This window comes from Pongo abelii, chromosome 9 (genome assembly GCF_028885655.2).
Source record: "Pongo abelii isolate AG06213 chromosome 9, NHGRI_mPonAbe1-v2.0_pri, whole genome shotgun sequence".
NCBI classification, from domain to species: Eukaryota; Metazoa; Chordata; class Mammalia; order Primates; family Hominidae; genus Pongo; species Pongo abelii.
The window spans coordinates 59055892-59061905 of record NC_071994.2 but is presented as its reverse complement, the minus strand read 5'-3'; the positions used below and the strand labels follow the sequence as shown (position 1 = coordinate 59061905).

The 6014-nt window shown below is 44.3% G+C and overlaps 1 pseudogene; it reads left to right on the top strand.

The window, feature by feature from the left end:
- The first annotated feature begins 4948 nt into the window (after nucleotides 1-4948).
- On the top strand, nucleotides 4949-6014 carry LOC100939429 (mas-related G-protein coupled receptor member X2-like; annotated as a pseudogene).

Below are 6014 nucleotides of genomic sequence, written 5' to 3'. Positions count from 1 at the left end.
ACAATTAGAGAACATAGAAAAATCCTCAGGTAGAAAAGAAGTCATATTAAAAAGACACTGTAAACACATAGTGTTTTTGTTTTGTTTTGTTTTGTTTTGTGTTTTGTTTTGTGATGGAATCGTACTCTATTGCCCAGGCTGGAGTGCAGTGGTGTGATCTTGGCTCACTGCAACCTCCGCCTCCCGGGTTCCAGCAATTCTCCTGTCTCAGTCTCCTGAGTAGCTGGGATTATAGGTGCACACCACCACCATGCCCGGCTAATTTTTGTATTCTTAGTAGAGACAGGGTTTCACCATATTGGTTGGGCTGGTCTTGAACTCCTGACCTCAGGTGATCCACCTGCCTCGGGTTCCCAAGGTGCTGGGATTACAAGCATGAGCCACCAAGCACAGCCGTAAACACATGTTTACAGCAGCACAATTTGCAATTGCAAAAATATGGAACCAGCCTAAATGCTCATCAACCAATGAGTGGATGAAGAAAAAGAAACAACATAACGGCATTCACAGCAACCTGGTTGGAGTTGGAGACCATTATCCTAAGTGAAGTAACTCAGGAATGAAAAACCAAATATTGTATGTTCTCACTCTTAAGTGGGAGCTAAGCTATGAGGGTGCAAAGGCATGAGAATGATATAATGGACTTTGGGGACTGGGGGGAAGGGCGGGAGGGAAGTGAGGGATAAAAGACTACACATTGGATACAGTGTACACTGCTCGGGTGATGGGTGCACCAAAATCTCAGAAACACCAACAAAGAACCTACTCATGTAATCAAATACCACCTGTTCCCCCAAAACTATTTAAATAATAATAATTTCATGAAAGAAAAAGGAAAAACAAGAAAAATCCTCAGGCATCACCCAATCCAAGAAAGGCTGTCCCCATTCAGCACCAGACAACTCTCCACCTCTGGATAAAAGAATGGAGGAAAGGTAAGTGTATATATCAAAAACTGTCTGATTTCCAGTTATAACTTTTGCTCTAGTTTTATATCCCTGTGCCTATACCTTGGAGTGCTACATGCAGTGGGTGATGGTGCCTCCCTCAAGAAAAGGCAGGAGACATGAGGCCTCCTTCTGGAGACTGAGTACTGGCAGCCTAAACTATGGCAGTTCCAAATGGAGTCAAGTGGACCTTTCTCTCTTCGGATCCATCTCCCTGTATCACTCCCTTTATTCCAACCATTCAAATCTGCTTTCATGGAAAGAAGCTGCCTCTTACATTCATTTAAGGAGTAGGATAACATACAGGCATTGCTTCCCAGAGCTGAACTGCTGTACACCCAGGTTTTATTGCATTACTTGCTTTTCAAAGTTATTCTCCTTTGTATATTTGGAAAGGTCCAGGAAGAAACAAATGGTCCTAACTGAAATAATTGAGGAGTGTTTCATGAGGGAACTATTTACTAAGATGGGCAGAGTTAAAGGAAAGAGACAATGCCTAGGGCAGCACCCTGAGCAGCAATAGTGGAGCACTGCTTCCTCTCCTAGGTTTAAAGGGACAGGGAAGGAGGAGTTATCATTGAAATCATAGCTTTACCTGTAGCTAGCTGTAGGGGCGGGAGAGGACAACCAGACAGGTGGAGGAGCCCTGCATCACCAACACACAGCCACATAGGCAGACAGCCAGGAAGTGAAAATCCAAAATCACTCTCCTCCTGCTGGGATCTCCCAGTGGCTCAATTCAACCAGAAACCAGAAGGAAAAGAAACCCACTGATGAGGTAAGCATCCCTCTTGGGATGTCAAACAGAATGGAAAAGGGTGGGGAAAAAATATCCAGGGCCAATGAGATGATCCCTCAAACCTCCCTTTATTCCTGGGGTTTTCTCTGTCTAAATGTTATTAAACCATTTTTTTCATCACATCTCCATCAGTTACTTTTCTTCCTGTTTGCACTTTCTGTAGTGTCACTTTTATGAAATAATCTTCCATATTCATCAAAAATTCCCTGAAAATGGAATGAAATTGAAAAAGCAAAAACTTTTTCCTTATTGGTCAGAGTATAAGTGTGGCTGCTCTAAAAAAGTCCCGTAGTAACAATGACTTCTGTAACAAAGTTTACTAGACCTGGGCTGGGCTGGAGGTTCCAGGCATCAGACACCAGGAGCCCTTCCATGTTGCTGCTCCCTAATCCCTAGAAAGGTGCCCTCATCTTGTGATTCTGCAGGCTTCCAGCGACATCAACATTCCAGCCTGGGATGAAGAAGAGGAGGAGAGAGGGAGACCACACTTCTTCCATTAATCCAAAAGTCAGTTACATCGTATCTGCTCACCTACCATTGTCTAGTGCCTAATCACAAGATGTCATAAACATCAAGGCAGGGGTTGGGGTAAATAGGATCCTTTTCATGATTTGTAACTCTCAGAAATACTATGTGACAGGCCAGGCGCAGTGGCTCACACCTGTAATCCCAGCACTTTGGGAGGTCAAGGCGGGTGGATCACCTGAGGTCAGGAGTTCCAGACCAGCCTGGCCAACATGGTGAAACCCCTGTCTCTACTAAAAATACAAAAATTAGCCGGGCATGGTGGCAGTTGCCTGTAATCCCAGCTACTCGAGAGGCTGAGGCAGGAGAATCACTTGAACCTGGGAGGCGGAGGTTGCAGTGACTCGAGGTCACACCACTGCACCCCAGCCTGGGTGGCCGAGTGAGACTCCATCTCAAAAAAATAAAAAAAAAAAAAAAAGCAATACTATGTGACTGAGGAAAGGAATGGTTAGCAGGGGACATTAGCAGTCTCTACAGACCCTAATAGTCTCTCAGATTCTGTGTTCACATGACAATTTTTTGGGTGTTCCCCCAAGAAATAATGATTGATAGGGCAGAAGAAAGTGGAAAAGCCTCAGATAGGGCTCCAGAAGACAGAGGCTGGTATTGGTCATGCTCTTCATGATGTGAACAGGAAAATCCAATGTACTCTTTAAGCCTCTTCCTGTATTAACTGAGAATATTACACAAAGTGGCCCTCAGGAGCACATGCTAAATGTTGAGGACACAATAGTGAACAAATACAGGTACAACTTAGTTATGAAGGTTCAGCTTTGATAAGGAAGACAAATGTATCACACCCGAATAATACATTTACAAACTGTTCAGTACCTTGCGTGGGAGCAACAGAAGTCTTGGTTTTCCTTCCTTTTCTTTTCCTGGCCAAGCAAGGCTGTGGGAGTTTGTCTCTCTAAGAGAGCTCATGGTGGATGCATTCACGCCTGATGCTTCTCTCCACCGTCGGAAGAAGATGCATCCTCTTTCCACTTAGAGGCCTCCTGATTTATTGAATCCTCTGGATGACCGAGTGATGGCTACATTTGTAGAGTAGAAAAGGGCTCCTGGATTCTCCTATCTGTTCCTAATTGGCTTTCACTCATCTCTCTTTTGTTTCCTATTTGATTTGCTTCTCATTCTCTCTTTAACTGAAGTTTGTTATAGTTAGCTTTTTTTCAACCCCTAATCTTGACAATCAACTTGGATGTAACTTGGGAATTACTCCCCTGCTTTCCCCCTCAAACATGTGTATTGAACGCTTGGTGGTGTTGGGGCCAAAGGGCTGGACCTAAGATTGAATCCTGAGGCAGCCCTGTTAAGTTCAAATCCACATTGTGTGAGACCAAGGAATAATTATGCATCCATTTTGTGCCCCTATGCCATCCTCTGTAAAATGAGAATATTAACAATCCTTCCCTCCTAAGCTCTTGAGAAGATTAAAGGAGACAGTAGCTGGTAAACTCTCAATCAGCTGCTGTTATTTACCTGGATGAGAGCTAGTCCTCTGTCTCCAGTTGAAATCTGCATGAGCATCTCTCTTTATACTCCAAGCCTGGCGCTTTTTCTATATCCCAACATAGACTCCTCTCACACAGAAGATTTATCCAGCAAAAGAAACTCTCCTAAAGATCTCCTGGGAAAGAGTGAAGTAGGTTTATGTTGTGCACACCACTTAGTAGTCCTCCATCTCTATTCCTACACTTCAATTTCCTCCTTCAGTGGCACTCAGACCTCACACTCACTCCTTCATCCACTATATTGCTGAGCAATTCAGCTCAAATCCACTTCCTGCCCCAACATTGTGTACCAAAATGCTCCCAGGTGTTCAGCAAAGCCATATTGAGTCCTCATATCAAAGGCACATCAGTGGTCAACTTCAGTTATCTGGGCACACATCAGTAATTACTCTTAACACACACAGAGCTGTTCAGAAAAAGAATTCTGAATAAATGAAATTTTCTTCATTTCATTATATATGTGTGTTCTAATGTTTTTAATTGTGCCTTCATTTTTATTTCCCATTTAACCACCAAATCTGCCACTACCATTAGGCTCCTCATTCATGCATTCATTCATTGAATAAATATTTGTGGAGAACACAGTGTGCTGAACAAGGAGCTAGGCACTGGGGTTATAAAAAGTGCTTCTGACTTCAATGATGGACACACAGAGCCATTTCTAACCCACAAGGCCCAGCCATTCTTACATCTGTCCTGGAAAAATGTTACATTGCTCTCATGTCCCTTAAATCATGGTCTTCTTTCTCCTCCATGGATAGACCACTCCTAGTCATGGGGGTGTCACAGTCACCTCTTTGTCTTTCTGAATTGCTGCACCTGAGGGAAAATTTCTGGTCCAGGAGAGAGTAATGCTTGGGTCCATAGCCCTAGCCGGTTGAGTGAAGGTATTTCCAGCATAGAATAGTCCCATGTCAGCAGAGGACCTCTGCTGCAATAGAGCTCAGGCTTTAGAGCCAGCGAGAACTGGGTTTGAATCTAGTTTCAAGGGATCTCTACCTTTTGATTTGTTATTTATTCTCTATAAGCCTGTCTCCTTTCTCCGTAAAATGGGGACAGTAATTCACACATTGCAGAGTGGTCCTACAAATCAGAGATCATACAGATGGTGTTCAAATCTTGTTTGTGCTCCCATAACCTTCCAGGGGCACAAATGGAGGGTTCTGAGCATGGATCCAACCATTCCAGCCTGAAGGACAGAGCTCACACCAGTAAATAAAAACAAATGAGACTCCTCTTCTAACTTGTGACTTGGACACTCTGAACTTCTTCATCAGCATGATGACCTCTGCCTACCTTGCAGGCCTGAGCATGCTGAGCGCCATCAGTACCGAGCGCTGCCTGTCCATCCTGTGGCCTATCTGGTACTGCTGCCGCCACCCAAGAAACCTGTCAACAGTCATGCGTGCCCTGCTCTGGGCCCCGTCCCTGCTGCTGAGTACCCTGGAAGGGAAGTTTTGTGGCTTCTTAGTTAGTGATGGTGACTATGGTTGGTGTTGGACATTTGATTTCATCACTGCAGTGTGGCTGATTTTTTTATTTTTTAATTTTTTTGTGGTTCTCTGTGAGTCCAGCCTGGTTCTGCTGGTCAGGATTCTCTGGGGCTCCCTGCACATCCTGCTGACCAGGCTGTGTGACCATCGTGCTCACAGTGCTGCTCTTCCTTGTTTGCAGCCTGCCCTTTGGCATTAAGTGGTTCCTATTATTCTGTATCCTCGTGGATTTGATGTCTTCCTTTGTCATTTGCATCCAGTTTCAGATGTCCTGTCCTCTCTTAACAGCAGTGCCAACCCCATCATTTACTTCTTCATGGGCTCCTTTAGGCAGCGTCAAAATTGGCAGAACCTGAAGCTGGTTCTCCAGAAGGCTCTGCAGGACACACCTGAGGTGGAGGAAGGTGGAGGGCGGCTTCCTCAGGAAACCCTGGAGCTGTCGGGAAGCAGTTTGGAGCAGTGAGGAAGAACCTCTGCCCTGTCAGTCAGACAGGACTTTGAGAGCAACACTATCCTGCCAGCATTGACAGTTACCTGCTCTTCTCTCAGCCTCATGCCTCTGAAGTGTCTTAGTGATTCCTCAGTGACTTTGGGTAGATTAATTTTAGCTTTGTTTTTACTGTTGTTGTTTTTTTTTTTTCTTAGAAAAAGCAGTCTAAACTAAGAACATCTCCATCTTTCTTGACTGTACCAATAAATTCTTTTTTTTTCTTTTTCTGGAAATGGGAAAGGA